Raw genomic sequence first — 18,686 nt, forward strand, 5'->3', positions numbered from 1 at the left:
TTGTGTTCCAATTTTCCCCTCTTTCTCCCATCCCCTTCCCTAGATGGCAAGTAATCCAACATATGTCAAACATAGTAAAAATATATGTTAAATCTAATATTTGCGTACATATTTATACAATTATCTTGCTGCACAAGAAAAATCAAAAAGAAAAAAATGGAACTCAAATTTAAAAAAAAACAAATACAATTTTTTTCTTTTCAATATAGCTGGTGAAATATTAAATAGATTAAAAAAATTAAAAAATAACAAAATGGTTTTTGTCCTTTCTTGTTCTGATTCTTCTTTTTAACATGACTAATGTGGAAATATGTTTAACATGATTATACATTTATAATCTATATTAGATTGCTTGATGCCTTGGGGAGGGGGAAGGAAGGAAGAGAAAGAGAAAATTTCGGAACTAAAAATCTTGAAAAAATAAATGTTGAAAACTATCTTTATGTTTAATTGAAAATAAAACAGTATTAAGTGAAGAAATATTTAAAAAATGGAAAAAAAGAAAATTTCTTTGGGGAAAAAAAGTTATTTCTAGTTGACTTTCTAGCTGATTGTCTTAGTGTCATGTTGATGTAGCTTCTGAGTGAGCCCCTTGTTGATAAATCATTTTATTGTGTTAGCTGCAAGGCATCTGCCATCTTTAATAACAATAGCTAGAATTTATATGTTACTTATGGTTTGATCCTCACAATAACTTTTTGAGGTAATTGCTTTAATTGTCTCTATTTTACAAATGAGCAAACTAAGTCCTTAATACTTGCCCAGGATCACATAGTTAGTATTGGAGGAATGATTCAAACCAGGTCTTTCTCACTCTAATTCCAACTGTGGCAACTACTGTACTACAGAATACACCATTCATTGTGGTCCTTACTGCAGTCTTCCAATGAATTCAACAAATATATCTTTTATAGCATGAAAGTTACAAGGAGGGGATACTGAAAGAGAAGGAAAAGGCATAATGAGATTAAGGAAGAGGCTTTCATGTTGTTGTTTTTTTGTAAAAATGTTTCTTCTTTCAGACCAAGCAATCACGCAATCACTCTCTTTCTCTGTCTCTGTCTCTGTGTCTGTCTCTGTCTCTGTCTCTGTGTCTGTCTCTCTGTCTCTCTGTCTCTTTGTCTCTCTCTCTCTCTCTCTCTCTCTCTCTCTCTCTCTCTCTGTCTCTCTCTCTTTCTCTCTCTCTCTCTTTCTCTGTGTCTGTCTCTTTCTCTCTGTATCTCTCTCTGTCTCTGTCTGTGTGTGTGTGTGTGTGTGTGTCTCTGTCTCTCTCTGTGTGTCTCTCCGTCTCTCTCACAGGAAGAACCATATAGAGTACCCTCTAGGAAGAGTCAAATTTGCCAAGTTACTAAAAAGTTTCCTTCACATGAACCAACCTGACCAAAAGGTTCTCAAAAACACTCATTTGTACTTTGACTTTTGTACTATATGAAAATACTAGGTGCTCAGTTAATTGTCCAACAAGTTAAAATGATGATTTCAAGCAGAACACGCAGGGAAAATAATACTTTGAGGTTACACTGAAACAACTTCATTTGATGAAACAAATGCAAAATGTTAGAAAAAATTTAAATTGGCAAGAAGGCAGAGTAATTATTATTTTCTGTAACTCCCCACAATTCAAACACCAAGAAAAAGGAAGTAATGTTCTAGATACAGGGTAACTACAGCAAAATGTATATGCTAAGGTGACAGAAACATGGCGTGAAGTCAAATTTCATTAAATAAACCTGAAGAATTTTATGTACTTAGAACGCCCATTTAGCAACCCCACCTCCCACCCCCCTTCACCCTTAAGCTTGGGTGTAAAACTGATTCTGCTACTTTTTACCTACCTATGTGACTTTGGATAAATCACATCTCTTTGTCAATTTCCTCATCTATGAAATGGAGGAATTGGACTGGATGATCTATAAGGATTCTTTCAGTTTTAAATCCATGAATCTAAGAAAGGAAATTTTAATAACCACCTAAAAGGGAATAGCATTTTTGATCCTAGAAAACTTTTGACTCTTAATGAGGTTATCTTTCATGCTGAACTGTTCCTAGTTATACAGCTATTTATCTCTTTATTTAATCTATCATCTATCTACAATTTATTTAACATGTATCTATTTGTTTATAACTTACCTATCACCTTTCATCTGACAATCTATCTATATATCTATAATGTATATAATTTGTCTATAATTTATCCGCATCTATCTATATAATGTATGGACTGATGGTCCACATACATATCATACAGACCAATGGTTTTTATGTCTGTTATCATATAATTTGCCTATAATGTATCTATCATCTGTCTATATCTCTCTATGTCTATCATCTATATAATTTATCATTTATCTGTGATTATAATGTATATAATTTGTCTATAATTTATCTATTATCTCCATCTATCCTCTATCAATGACCTGAATGAACAAGTGAGAAAATATTTAAGAGCTTAATATACACCAATTATCCAGCCAAACTAGTCTTTTTTTCTGTTCCTCATACACAGCTGCTGGCACTCCATTTCTGATATCTGTGCCTTTGGAGTGATTGTTCTATGCCTGAAATACATTCTCTCTTCACTCCCACCTCATAGACTTCCTTCAAGACCCAGTTCAAGTACCAGCTTCTGGATGAAGCCTTTCTAATCTACCCATGGAAGTGTCTTCCTCCTCTAATTACTTTGCATTTATTCTTTTTTATATTTATTGTACTTATATTTTTATATTTACTTCTTTCCATGTAAGGCCCTTGAGAAAGTTATTTTTTCTTTGTATCTCTATCTCAATGCCTAGGGCAGTGCCTAAAATATTGAAGGTTCTAGGTAAAAATGATTGCTGATTTGTTGATTGATTAATTATTCAAAGTGTGGAAGCAATCATCAGTCACTTGCTTCAACTGTTCACAGCTGACCTACTATAAATAGAACGTTTACTCATTCAATAAATATTTTTAAAAAGACAATTTATGTTGTATATCATTCTAGGGGAAGCTCCTATGCAAAGCACAAGTTAGCTTTACAAAGTTTTTTTGACTCATGACTCTCACCATAATGTCCTAGTTGTGACATAATATTTAAAGAGATTTTTCCCTCTAAAAATGACATTTTACTTCTTTCTGCCAGGAGAGGATGACCTTATTCACTCCTACCTTTTAATGAGAATACAGGGCCTGTGGCTTCTGAAAATATCCTTTTATTCAGTGCATTGGACAGCTGCTGGTCTATTTTCGCTGAGCAGTTGAATATGTATAGGAAAATGTTCTTACAGTTTATTTGAGTGCTTTCATGTCCCCAGCAATATCTGAACCATCAGTCCACATGCTGCTCTTGGAGTACTGACTCAAGCTAAGGGCCAAATCAGTTATTCCTTCTCTTACTTTCTTTGTATTTTTGTGATTTCACTAAGAGGGGTAATTTATTGGCTCCTTCTATTTCTGGAGATATTTTTCAGTAGACATTAGAAAGTCTTATTCATCAGTGTTTCTTCTATGTGAAAACACTTCTGGGATCATCTTTTTGACTCTAAATGTTGGTCCTGCTGCTAGAGGCTCCTCCTATCAGGTCACTTTAGAATTAGATTTTTGTTGCTATGGTAACATCATGGGAGAGTTTTATGTTCTTTTCTCTGAATCTGATGATAAGAGAAGAGGGGAGGTATATTGTTCTGGACAGTATCATCAGATTAGATGGCCAAGCACTATTAAATGGGCCTGATACTGCCTTATTTTTGTTGGATGAGGGGGCAGCTAGTCCTGCCTAACTTAGTTCTGCCTTGACAAGAGTTCATAATATATATATATATATATATATATATACACACACATATATGTATATATATATATTTACACATATATATGTATATATATAAAATATATATATATATATATATATATATATATATATATATATATATATATACACATACATACACATATATTTTGGACCATGAAACCAGATACACTGCTGGACTAGCAACTTAGGGGCAGCTGAGTGGTACAGTGGAACAATAGTGGGCTTGTAGTTGGGAAGGCCTGAGTCTAAATCTAGCTTCAGACACTAGCTTTGTGACATTGGATGAAGCTCTTTGCCTCAGTTTCTTCATCTGTAAAATGAGCGGGAAAAGGAAGTGACAAGTCACTCTAGCATCTTTGCCAAGGAAACCCTAAACGAAGAGTTTAATATTACCAAAATGATTGAATAAGCACAATACCTGGCACATAGTAGGAGCTTAATAAATGTTTGTTCCCCCATTCTACCTCCAAGTTGATCAGAGGTTCTGTATGTCCTATACTGCCAGCTGTTTGATGTCTGCTATCTCTATCCTTGTAGTCCAGGGATTTGAGGATATCTATCCTTATCACATATTCTCCTCAATCTCTATGATACAGCATGTACATATAAACAAGAACTCAATTTTAAAATACAGTGAGTCTTACTTGCCATGATTCCCTCATTTGATTCAATCATGTGGTAGAATTTTAGAAACAGTATATTTTTAAGGGAATTTGATGTTCCTCCTACATCCAACAATTTTCACTGGCTAAATTTAGTCTAATGATGGCAACCTTATCTCTACAGAAGGTCTCTTTGCTTGGATCAGGAAAGGTATGCCTTTCTAAATATTTTTGTTGTTGTTGGTTTTAGGTGTGTTAAAGTTTGAAGAATAACTTAGACACAGGTGAAATTGAATATACTATTAAATTCCAATGAAAATACAATGTAAAAAGAGCTTTGTGAATGCAAAAAAAAAATATTCAAACCAGGTATATTGCTTTGTAAACCAAAAACTAGTCTTTAAAACTATCTGAATTAAAATGCTTTAAAAAGTGGTTGTGACCCTGAATTACTATAGTTAGTTTTATGGTTCATGTAAGGGCCTAACACATACTAGATATTTCATAAATATTTGTTGATTGTATGGGATAAACTGATTGAAGACCTCTCATTAGGATGTGGCTTCAAGCTATGCCCTAAATGTGACTTGAGACTTTGCAATAACAAGTTGAATTATAGCTAAAAGTTACAGGCGTTTTATTATCTTAGATAAACAAACAGTTCCCTTCTATCTCTCCCCACCTCCTCCACCTTTTTATTAGCATTTAAGTACCTAATAAAGTAAAATGTGTTCTGGGGTCCATAGTCTCTAGGTAAATTAGAACTCTCCAGCCAATGGGAAAAAAGGTCAGAGGGCAGGGTGGAGGTTTCTCTTAGGGTCTATATAATCTTGTCTTTGCACTTTGCACTTATCTACTGACACCTTGTCTGTTAGGAGTTGCCTTTTCTTGTGAGATCATAATAATAAATCCCTTTTTGCTTTTCTTATTTTGAGAGTTCCTGATTTTAATTTGGGTTTCCTGTCCCACACATTGATAAATTGATTTATAGTTAATGATTGCTCTATAAATTATTTTCATCTTCTATAAAATGGGGATAGAAGTATCCAGAATACAAAATTTATTGTTGTTGTGAGAATGAAAGGAGATAACTGGAATTATAAGACTGAATTTGAACCCATCCCTGACCCTCACTGGTGTGTGACCATGGGCAAAATCTCTTTTAGGCCTCAGTTTTCTCGTTTATGAAACAGAAATATTAATAACTGCAGGTGCTATGTAGCAGAAACACTACATAGAAGTCCTAGATTTGACTTTTGACTGTCATTTACTACATGAATTATTCTGGGCAAGTCGTTTTATGTATCTGGATCTGAGTGTCCTCATCTGTAAAATGAAAGGGATTGGACTGCTAGAATTACTGGTAAGGGTGGGTGACTCAAATAAGATTTTCTTAAGATATATGGAATGAAAATGATCCCCAGATAGCTGACTATAGGGAACTATAAACAAAAAATACACCGCATATCTACAAGGATAAAGGAAAATTGCTCCCAGAAACAAAAATGAGGCAGAAGATGAAAATAAACCATTTTTCATTGGATACAGGTCAGGGAGATTAGAAGAGTAGTTTGAGGAAGCTGGTGATAGTTTGGCTTAAGGACTTAGGTAAATCCATTGATATTTGTCCTTCAGTTGGATGTCCTTCAGGATGTCTTTTAGCTATTAATCAGACAGGATTGGAGTTTTGCAGGGCACAAATAAAGAACCACAGGCTTTATTGCTCTACATTCCTTAACTAGATGTGCAGTTTTGATTAAACTCTAGACACTGACCCATCATCTCCCCCTTTTCTGCCTTTTGGGAAGAGGAAATTCTGGGGACAAGGGCGATAGATCACAGAGGCACGGCAAGAATTATAGCTGGCGCTGGCTCAGGTTGCTGTGGATGACTCTGGTGTCTTCAATCTCTGAAAAATCTCTCCACAGAGACTGTTTCAGCTACCTTCCTGATCATTCGAAGAAATCTGTTTTATCCTCCTTTCCAATGAAATGAGAATAAGAATCAATAATAAGAATTGGAAACTATACCTTTATTGTGTGACTTTCAATTGGTCACTCAGACTTTAGTCTTATTTATATAGACAATGAAGTAATTTGCAATAAAGGAATACGTATAAATTATAAAATAAAGTTTATAAAATATCTTGAAAGTTTCAAAAAGTACTATATAAATGCAAAGCTGACATTATAGAACTGGACAGAGAATTGGCATTGCAACAATGAGCTCAAGATAGCACTTGGATATCCAAAGAAGGATTTGATTCAATTCAAAACATTTATTAACTGCCTACATATGTGTCAGGCACTGTGCTAAGTACAAGGGATACAAATAAGAAAAAGAAAGTTTCACTCTGAAGGAGCTTACAAGATAATGAAAGAGGACAATACACAAAAGATAACTAAAAAGCTTGGGGGTGGGGAAGAAGGGAGTACCAAAGGGAGGACCTGATTTTCTGGTGTTCCTAAGGAAACTAAGCAGAGATGCTAAAGCTAGGTAGAAATATGTGGAACATTGAGCCTTTTATCTAGGAGGCTTTTGGAAAGAGTTTATTGCTTCGCCCTTTGATCCTCCAGTCAGAGGGAGAAGCAACCCAAGGACCTGAGGAAGGTGTTGAGAATCTAGCTGAGTCTATCTGCATGGTGATTTGATTTATAGTGATCAGTTTATAGGGAAGGGAAAATGTTCTTTGGAGCTGAAACCCAAGTAGAATAGCTGATAGAAAATGAAGAGAGAAACAAAATGTCAAAAATTTAAGACTCATCAGAAGGAAGAACTTGGCTGAAGTTTAATTTTAAAATATGATTCAATGGATAAAAAATAACACATCATTTCCTGGGCATGCTACAAACGATGTATCTGTTTTACACTTTCATTAGGGTTGGAAATGAATATGCAATTTTGATTTTTTTCCCCTTGGACTCTGATGTGAAGGTCAAATTTCCTATTTCCTAATGTTAAACCTGCAATTACTATTACAGTATTGGGGAAAGCTGGGCATGAGTTTGGCAAGAAAAGTTAAAATATGCTGCCTTTTGAGGCCTGAGAATCAGGATATTCATCTGGAGACATACTCGGATTGAATCTAGTTGATTAAACAGCCATTTCCATGCCTGAAGAACTAGCCCATAATTTAACCACTACAGGATGTTTTGGCTACTATCTGCAGCAGCTGTCATTGGCCTAAGCCCAGGGAAGCGAGGTTGTACAAGTGATTCATGCCCTTCACTGGCTATTGATCAGTAATTGAATTTTCATTATTGCCACCCTGCAGCTATAAGGGATCATCACCAAATAAATTTGTCTTTATCTGCACCTGCAGGCTTTTATAATTTGATAGCAAATCATTATTGGAAGGCACACATCAAGAGGCTTGGGAAAATGTGGGAGCAAGGATAAAAGATAATTTAATAAACTCAACCATCGATAAGCCCCAATCCCACTACAAGCAAGAGAGGCAAGTCAAGGGGTGTTTTTGAGTGACAAAAGTTCTAACATATGGAGTTGGTTAATGGATGTGTATGTGTACTGGAAGAGGAGAGTAGGGGAAATTTAAGAACTAGACTTAAAAGACAGGAATTCTGAAACTTACTCACTATCTTTGGATAAATTATTTAAGCCCTCTCTGAATTTCACTTTTTTCTTCTAAAAATGGGGATAGAAATATCCAGAGTACCAAGCATTGTATTATTTTAAGGCTCAAAAGAGATAATTGGAATTCGGAAACATGAGCCATAAGTTTGAACCCATCTCTGGCACTATTTGCGTGGCCATGGATAAAATTTTTTAAAAATATCAATTTCTAATCTATAACATGTAGATACTATATCAAATATGACATAGGGAAAAGAATGCTGATTTTGGAGATAAAGGATCAAGATTTGAATATTCCCTCTTACTACCCAGGCAGCTAAGATAAATGTATCTGTATAACTGTGTATGTATATGTATATGTACACTATATAACTGTAGATAACTATAGAAAGTAAAATGCTGGATTTGGAATACAAAAGTCCTCAGTTCAAATACTACCTTAGATACAGAAAGTGAAGCTGGGGACTTTGTGTAACTGCCCCACTTAAATCCAATTCAACCAGAAATCACATCACAACAACATTTGTGCTCTTTGAGAAGGAAGCATAAACAACAACTAGATCTCTGTCTGCCTATTTCCACATTTACTTGTTACTTAACTTGATCTTTGAGTCTATTCCTCAGGATACCTTTATTGGATTTATTTAAGACACTGCTTGCCTCAGTTTCCTCAACTATAAAAGGGGGAAAGTAATAGCAAATCAAATGAGATATTTGTAAAGCACTTAGCTCAGTTCCTGGTACCTAGTAGGAGTTTTAATACTTGTTTCTTTCTTCATTATTATGAAGAAAGTACTTAGTAAACCTTGAATGAGATATAGATATAGATATAAATATTGTAAATGAGTTATTATCATTAAGATACTACAGTAAGTCTTGAGTTGCTAAAATGAAAATACCTACTTCCCATCTTCACAAGGATAATTGAGCATAGAGATGAGATATTACACCACTATAATAAAATATTGATTAAGTACATAAGAAGATGTCAGAATAGTATGAGAAACTGAAGAAGAAAGGCTTTTAATTCTCTTAAGCTGAAGGTATCAGAGAAAGTGTCATGGGTGAGGTGATAATTCTCCATGGCTCATGCCCTTTGTATAAATGAAAGAATATTGGACTGGGATTGAGAGAGGACCAGGACCTGATTCTTGTCACTTATTTACCTTTGGGGAAGGGAGGTTTGTATAGCTTGTTTTTTTTTTTTTTTAACCTATAAAATGGGGAAAATTATATTTGCATCATTTATCTTCCAAGACTATTGTGAGAAAACAAACACTGTAAGGTATACCCTGCATGTCAGTAAATGTCACAATGACTTGAGAAAGTTAAGATCTAGCCCTACTCCTGATTATGGAGAAAAACAAATAATCATCCTACACTCATCTCTGCCTTCTTCCTAGACAACCCATCTTCTTCCCACGGTCATCCTTTACCTCTGTAAATTTCACACCCATGATCTCATTCAGTCCTTAAGAGAAACCCTAGGAATAGGCAGGCACTTTATTCCAGATGAAGTCTGATGAGGTCAGAGTATAGAAGCATTAATACTGCCCTCTTTCTAGAAGCTGTGTCCCCTCTTAATTTAGTGCAAGGCCAAAGTTCTTTTGGCTGGAACATCAAAGTGGTAATTCATATAGAACTTGTAATCTCCTAAAATTTCAAGGTAATTTTTTTTCAAACAACTGCTAACAACAACCCTCCCATTGTATACTTGTAAAGATGATTTTATTTTGTACCTAAATTCAGAACTTTACATTCATCTCTTTTGAATTTCATCTTATTAGATTTAACTCATTGAGATAATTTTTTAACATGACTAGGTCATTCAGACTAGGTTTCTCTCAGATTTGTGTCACCTGCTTTTATCCATGTCCCTAATAAGGATGTTAAAAAACCAAGGGCCAAGTAAATATTACTAGGGCCTTCTCCTGGAGAAAAGATATGCTGTATCCAGCTCACACAATCTATGAAGACCTAATGGTTAAAATTTCAGGTTGAGCATTTATACCTTGCTATAAATCAGAGCTTGATTTATTGTTTTGTTGAGAAACAACGTTTATTAAGAAAGTTTTGGGGATTAAACTTTAAAAAAATGTTGTTTATTTTCAGAGATCCAGTGATAAATATTTACCACACACCTCTGATTAGAGACTCTCTGCTGTGTTGAAATTGAAACATTAACAGGAACTATTTTAATCAGTTCTAAATCTGTATTATCATCTAATCTAGGTCACACTATTTTTTCCACAAGAATTATTAAATATTCAAAAGCTTGCTGAAATCTATGTAAACTATATCCAGGGGTATGCTAACAACTGGATCTCCAAAAAGCACAACACACTTTTATATTTAATGTGCTTTATTGTCACTATCATTTTCTTTAAGTTTAGGCATTCAACAAAATAAATCAAGATCTGGTTTGTAGCCTTTGCCGGATTTCAAATTGTAAATCCTTACACTGAAAATTCAACAATTAGCATACCCCTGATATTTTTTCAGTATTTCCCTCATTTACTAGTTGAGTAATCCTGTCAAAAATCCGATTAATTTTCTGATATTTTTATAGGATCATACTATACTCTTTGGTTCAGTTATTACAACTTTTCATGACCACATTTGAGGTTTTCTTGGTACAGATACTCAGAGTGATTTGCCATTCTTCAATTTATTTTACAGATGAGAAGATTGAAGCAAAAAGGGTTAAGTGATTTTCTTAAGGTCACAACCGGTAAGTGGCTGAGACCAGATTTGAACTCACAGAGATGAGTCCTTCTAATTACAGGCCTGACATTCTGTCTACTGAGCCACCATATTTTGTGCCTTTTAAAAAACTAAGTTGGTTGGTGTATTCTTTAGATACCTATATCTCTGTTTCTTCAAACAAATTTCTCTCTGTTCCTCCTTCCCTCTTTCTTTTTCCCTCCCTCTCTCTTTTTCTTCCTCTTTCTCTCTTTCTTTTATTTTCCCTGCCTAATGCCTAATGCAATGTTCTATATATGAATAGGTACTTAATAAATATTTGGTTTAATTGTTTTCATTAAATCTTTTGTTATCACCATTTACCATTCACACATATGGACACACATGTGTTTAAATACATACATGTATAGACATGCACATGTGTGTACTAACAACATACAGTGAAAGTATATAGTACATGTATGTGAATATTGATGTATGTATATATGTCTGTGTTTGCATATATATACCATATGTATGATATATATGTGTATATATATATATATATAGTGTGTGTGTGTGTGTGTATGTGTATAACCAGATGAACACCTTATCAGAGCCATTATGGAATATTTGAAAATATCCATCTTTTATTTTTGATCCAGAAGTTTTCATCTTGAACATTTTCATCATAACTAATGAATCATATGTTCTCTCCGATTCATCCTTTTTATTATATATTTACTGTGTATGTACTACTAATACTAATACTATGCTCACTATGTGTCAAATATATGTGCATATATGTGTGTGCATGTGTGTATACAATATATATATCTATCTCCCTTGCCCCAGAAAGCCATCCCTCATTAACATTTTTAAAGAGAAAATCAGTTCAGCAAAACTAACAAACACATCAGTCCAATCCTAACAATTCACCTCTGCAGCTGCAATACAATAGTTTAAATATGCACTGGGAAATCAAAAAATTCATGGGATTCCTTTTATTGCAATATTTGCTTTATTACAATATTTGCTTTACTGAGGTAGTCTGAAACCAAATACACAATATCTCTGAAGTTGACCTGTAATTCCAAGTTCATTTTCAGAATGGATAGGCCAATTCCCAGCTACAAAATAATACATTAGTAAAATACTAATTAGTAAAATACATTAGTAAAATACTAATGTATTAGTAAAAGCTCTTATTGAATGAATGAATCAATTAACCAACAATAGGTCCCAGGCCAAACCTCATTTAATCATTTTTTGGGTTCAATCAGCTCAGAGTGAATGTAAATAGCAAATGTTTCTGTTTTGGCCAGAAATCCTGAGGGTCTTCCCCTCCCAGATTGATTTTTTAAACTAAGTAAAAAAAGCTAAGTTTTTTACCTAGGCTTAATCACTGAATGGGGATTGCTTCAGGCAAAGTGTCAAACACATCCAATGAAGATGAACATGGCATCAAGATCAGCTCTCACACTGATAGCAAATTCTTTTACTTGAAAAGGCTACAAAAGCTAAGACTAAAGTAGAGGAAGTGTTGGTGCATGATTTTTTATTTGCAGATAATTGTGTACTCAAAGCATCCTCTGAAGTTGAGATGCAACAAAGTATGGATCAATTCTCTGCCACTTATGGTAATTTTGGTCTAAAAACTAACACCAAGAAAACACAGGTACTCCATCAAACAGTACCACATCATCCATTTGTGGAATCATTGGTTATAGCAAATGGAGAAGTATTGAATGCTGTGGATAAATTCACTTACCTTGGCAGTCTACTTTCTAGAGATGTCCATACAATGCCAGATCTTGCTCAATGTTTGGGAGGCTCCAGAGGAAAATGAGGGAGAAAAGAGGTATTAGACTAACTACCAAATTGGAGGTCTTTAGAGTCATTGTGCTGATCTCATTATTGTATGCCTGTGAAACCTGGATAATACACCAGAGCCACGCCAGGAAACTGAATTGCTTCCATTTGAATTGTCTTAGAAAGATTCTGAAGATCATGTGGCAGGATAAGATACCAGACACTGAGGTCTTTTCTTGAACTAAACTGTCAAGCATTACAACTCTACTGCAGAGAGCACAACTCTGTTGGACTGGACACATTTTTCAAATGCCAAATGTACACTTGCCAAAAAAAGTATTTTATAAAGAACTCTCAGAGAGCAAGTGCTCACAAGGTGGTCAGAAAAAGTGATACAAGGACATTCTCAAGGTCTCAAGAACTTTAGAATTGGTTGTACAACATAGGAGTTACTGGACAATCCAGTATGGCATACTTTTATCAGAAAAGGTGCTGTGCTATCAGTGCAAAGCAGAAATGAATTATCTCAGAAGAAATGTGAGATGTGCAAAGTTAGAAAATCCATCCCAAATGTTCACAGGGACTATTTGTGCCCAACCTGGGGTAGAGCATTCCAAGCTCACATGGGAGCTGTCTGATCAGCCACAGTTGGGCACATTGTAATTTGACTCTAACATAGTGATGTCATTTTGTTCTTTGAGAATGAAGAACAACAACTGACCAACCTAGCCTTAATCACTGAATAGATGTAGCTTCAGATAAATTGAGACCTGGAAAAGACCTTAATTTGAAAAGATTGAGGTCTCCTGCATCTAGGGCCTTTTCCAGTTGTCCTGATCAATGACTTGCTACAGGACCCATATGCTCTGTAGGACACAGTGAGGCTGGTGAATTTGAATCACTCTGCCAAACTTAAATCTATTCACTTATGTGTGGGATAGTGCCCCTTACCCAAATTACAATCATAAATTCTCAAGGTAAAAAGTAAAAAAAAATTATTATCATTTTGCAAGAAAGGGCAACTCCCAATAGACAAGGTGTCAGTAGAAAAGTGCAAAGTGCAAACTGCAAAACACATTATATAGACCAAAAGTTCCCTTCCCCCCACCTTTTCTCCCATTGTCTGGGGGAGTTCAGGCTTATACTTTAAATACAGAAATCTATCCCAGAAATGAAAGAACACTAATAAATAAACTCTTTATTGATTTACAAACTCTTAAATGCTAATTAAAAGGTAGGGGGAACAGACGGGGAAATGTTCATCCAAGACAATTGAACACCTGCAGCTTTTTATCTATAGCTCAACTTTTTATTGCAGTCTCAAATCACAATTGGACACAAGTCAAAGCCACATTCTTATGAGTTGTATAAACTGAGTAGTTTATACAATTCAATCCCTCCTCTTATTTATTAACCTTTGAAGACCTCTTGCACCATTTTTGATACATTTCTTCAACCATCTTGTTCTCAGTCTCCAATTCCTCTGGACCTGGTTTGTCCCTTTTTTTTTCCTTCTACCAGGGCCATCTTCATCCTTTTAATACTCCAAGTTGAACTGGACCTCCCACTCTAGGTTGTTTAATTTTTCCTCTGTGGAAATCCCAGTCATGTCCCTGAGGTGAAACTTTCCCTTCAAAACCTATCTGTGGGCCATCCTGTGGCTGCTACCTTCCTTTGGGTCAGCCTACCACAGCATTCTGCCTTGTGATGTCTTTTCCCTTACCTCATGTCATGTGATATCTCCCCTAATTCCATCATGCTTCCCAACCCACTTCTCTTCCTTATAGCTAAGAATATTAGGGTACTGAGTCCCTTTCAGGATTTAGTCTGCCAGCTAAGGGCATGCCCCAACCTAATGGTGTGCTCCCTTTCTATTGGGAAATTGTGAGTTTCACTGAGGAGCTTGTTTTTCATATGCTCTCCCAACACTATTTAATATGTGCCATCCCTTCATTTTGTCTGTAACTTATTATGCCAAATAAATCTACAATAAATCTACCTTTTGCAAAGAGAACGGCCACAGTGAATTCTTCACATGACCAAATCTCAACTTTTGGTGTCTGCCATGGTGACAAACCCTACACCATAGATCCCATCAGTGAGGATCAGGTCTGGAATGGTTCATGGGCCAATTTTCTGATGGCTTTGGCAATTTCCTTCACTACCTGTCCATTATCTTTAATTTTCACAGCAAAAATTTAATTTCTCACAAACTCCATCTTCTTCAGCCAACAAGTAGTCCAATACTAATCTGTGCTGGAGTACTGCTTCTCTAGTTTGAGTGGTCTGGTCTGCTAACAAATCCAGCACCTTTGTCATCTGCCTAATAATTATTTTGACCATGGCCTGGAGTCTAATGAGCCTATTAATCATACAAAATGGGGTTCTGTACCCCAGCTTCCATTTGGGGCCATGTTATCATCCCAACTATTTGTGTCTCTGATAATTAGAGTAGATAACTCTTCACAAATAAAGATGCCTATCAGGAAAATTAGCAACAACAGAAATGCTAAAACAAAACAAAACAAAACAAAAACCCTCCAAAAAACAGACATATACATCTAACAACAGATAGATGACTAGGCCAAATTCTCATTTTACTTATTTAGGACATAATGACCACATATTTTCAGATAGGAAACTGCAAGATCTTACATTCTATTGAATACTTGCCCCAATTATAGAAATTTGCTAAAGATGAAAAAGTAGGGATGTGATTATAATCAAAAACTAGTCCTTCAGGCCTCAGCCTGAGAGCACAAACATGACAGGATAAAACATCCTTAGCTAATTGTAAGCAATAACAGTTCCACCTTATAGCCAGACTCAGCAATAATCAGGTGGGTTCTTATTCAAAGGAAAACCACTGGGAAACTGGGTCAGAAGGATCTTACTTTAAGAGGAGGCCAAGGTTATTCCCCCAGTTCTTGGCTAGATACTGATGTCTACCTGTTACAATTCAGGATCAAATTCCTGTGAATTACCTGTGGAATATTCCTTTCAGATGGTGGATTATGATGTGCTTGATGATGATGTGCCCAGATAATCATATCTGAATTCAAAACTCTAAATAACATCAGTTTCAGTTCCTAGAGATTTTATCTCTATTAAATAGCAGGTCTTGTTAATCAAAGCTTCAGGTGAATTTAGCTCTCAAGGATCACATATCATAAATAAGTATTGACTATAATTTTACACTGATAACTGTAAGAGGTTCATCCTAGAAAGTTCACAGATTATCTTCATATCTAAGTAGATGGGTTTTAAATTCAACAATATGCTTTAAGATGCTCAATAACCAATCTATATCAAAATATGTTTATGTATTAATCATGTTCAAAGAGACAAAGACATGGACCAATGTTCTAGAATCTCCCTAAACAATGAGAACAGCTTTAAAATGATTCAATACAACAATTAAAGCTGACATAGAATATAGAATATACTGTTCTAATTTTGCATTAAAGAATCCTATCAGAATTAACCTTAACAATTTCTTCATCTTAAAAAAGTGTTAATTCAACTTCCTCCAATTGAGGAGTCTCTATAAATTTTTCTGGAAATATAAATAACAGGTACAACAACATTGTTAAACAATATTGTTAAAATTCATCTAGGCACAAACATTCCCACCTCCCATCAAAATGTTCCTAATTGCAAAGTCAATTTTAGAGGTTATAAATTGTCCTTAACAATCCATTCTTGAGGTTCTTCCACAAGTCCTTTAAGTTTGGTCTCAGCCTCCAGACTTCAGTCTCAGTCATCTATAATGTGTGCAAAGGTCCTTCTCACTGTTTTTTTCCAGGACTTAATAAGCACTCACTCTCCTGGAACTGCAAACTGGGCAAGGACTGCTGCCCACTGTGGAGTGGAAATGAAGAGGGAAGTTGTGGAGCCAAGTCAAAGAAGCCCGCAGGCCAGCTAGGTATTGAAGGTGCCTTTGAATTTACTCTCAGCTGTCAGGGGAATTGACAATTCCTCAAAGGGAGCACCTGCTCAAACAAAACAAGAATATTTAATCCCTATACATTTTGATACTTCATCCCAATTCTTCCTGAAGGGCTATCTTCCCAGGTCACTAGATAGGTTTTTAGAGTCAACTAGATTATTCTTTTCCAAGGTTCATAGTATCTTATCTTATTTGATGAAGGACTCACCTGATCTTACCAAAGAAAAATGGGAGAACCATTATAGACCTCTTTTCCAATATCAAAGGGAAAGGGGAGCCTTTTACAGAACCACTTAAATTCTCCCAATCCCAAACTCAGTCACCCAGGTGGCTCACCAGTTTTTGATAAAGGGAAAGTCCTCTTACATATCTAACCACTTAGAGTTGATAGGGTACAGCTTCTGTTCTAACAATCTGTCAATGATTCTAAAATCTTCTGGCTTTAGAATCAGTGATTCCCAGGTCCCTTTGACTTTAGAATGCTATTGTTCTAACGATCTGTCTGTCAATGATTCTAAAGTTTTCTTGGCCTTAGAATAATCTTACAAACATCACTGACTGACCAACAAGTAATCTGTTGGTCAGTGTTAACCAAGTTCCTGAGATAATAGTGAATAGACCATCTCTCTCACCTACCTAAAAGCCATAAAATTAGCAAATAAGTAACATGAGCTAACTCTATCCTATAAATCTATCTCCTTTCTCTTAGTTCTTTGCTAAATTCTTTTGGAATTTAGCCTGCTTCAATTGGCGTTATAATTACAATAAACTTTGCCCCTTGACTTGGATGTGAATTCAAGTCTGTAAATTCTTTTGAGACACTTCACAACACCGGTTTACAACCCCCAATCTTTATCTCAACAGTCTCTCCCTCTCTCACCAATTGCTTGCCCTACCTGGGTTGTGCACATTTTACCTGACTCTCCGCTGGCTTATCTCCTGAACCAAATTAATCCTCTATCTTTGCTTGTTCACTTCTGTTTTTGTTTTCTCTGAGTATCTCTTTTTGAAAATTTACCTGATCAGAGCAGGGAGTTCCCTAGCTGAGTCCAAGGACCACCAGAGAACTCTTCAGATGGTGTCTGCCTATTGGTAGGTATACCTACCTATTGGTATAGGAGAGATCCCTCATGAACAAGAAATCTCCCAGAACAAGCCTCCAAATTAAGCCTCCAAAATTGCGTGGGACAGCAACCTTTATTGAATTAAAATCAGAGACTCTCAAATTAAAAAAAAAAAAAAGGATTTATTACAATTTCAGGAAAAAGGACAACTCCCAACAGATAAGATGTCAGTAGAGAAGTACAAAGTGTGAATTGCAAAACACAAGATTATATAGACCAGAAGCCCCCTGGTATTCACTTTGTACCAGATACTGTCTTAAGCACTAGAGGCAGAAATACAAAGAAAGAAGCAATCTCCATTGGTAAGGAGCTTAGTGACGCATCATGCAAATGTAGAAGGTAAAATAATTTTGACTTGAAGCATACATAAGGTACATAAGAAGATAGAGAACACCTAGTAGTTCTCAATGACTAGAAGTCTTCTGCCCTGGGTGCATTACATGTCAAGGTATTAAAAGCTCTTAAATAAGTCACAATATTTAAGAAATCAAGGAGAATGCAAAAAACCAGAAGATTGAAGACAAGAAAATATTACACAGAACATCAAAAAGGAAGAAAAAAAGTAGATCCTGAAAATGATAGAAAGATGAGTTTTGGCAGCTTCCAATCCTTGGCAAAATTCTAGAATAAATTGTTAAACCAATATAATCATTGTGTGAAATAGTAGACAGGTAAGGAATTTAATTGAACCAAACCCACAGCACTCTCCAATAGTAGAGGCCAATTCCTTATTTAAATGTATCTAGTTCTCAAAATTATAAATATATTTTATTGTAAACAAAACAAAAATTTTTCCCTCAGTAAGCTGTCACTATGGCAATTATAGTTTTGAGTATGAAGTCCTGTTCTTCAATTATTATCTTAGGCCTCAGATAGAAAGATGTTTATGACTTTATCTCTGTCTCTCTCTCTTTCTCTCTCTCTCTAGCTTTCTTTCCCCCCCCCCAAAGGTTTCATTAATTAACAGGATCAGGGACCAAAATGATCTCAATAGGCTAGAACAATGATTATGATGAAGCGAAATTTAGTACGGAACTAAGCACAGACATAAATATAATTTTTTAAAATGAAAGAATGATTAATTTGATAAATAAAACCAGAAACTGTTTTTTTCCCCCCAAAAGTCCAATGAA

Source organism: Sarcophilus harrisii, chromosome 3 (assembly GCF_902635505.1).
Source record: "Sarcophilus harrisii chromosome 3, mSarHar1.11, whole genome shotgun sequence".
Classification (NCBI taxonomy): Eukaryota; Metazoa; Chordata; class Mammalia; order Dasyuromorphia; family Dasyuridae; genus Sarcophilus; species Sarcophilus harrisii.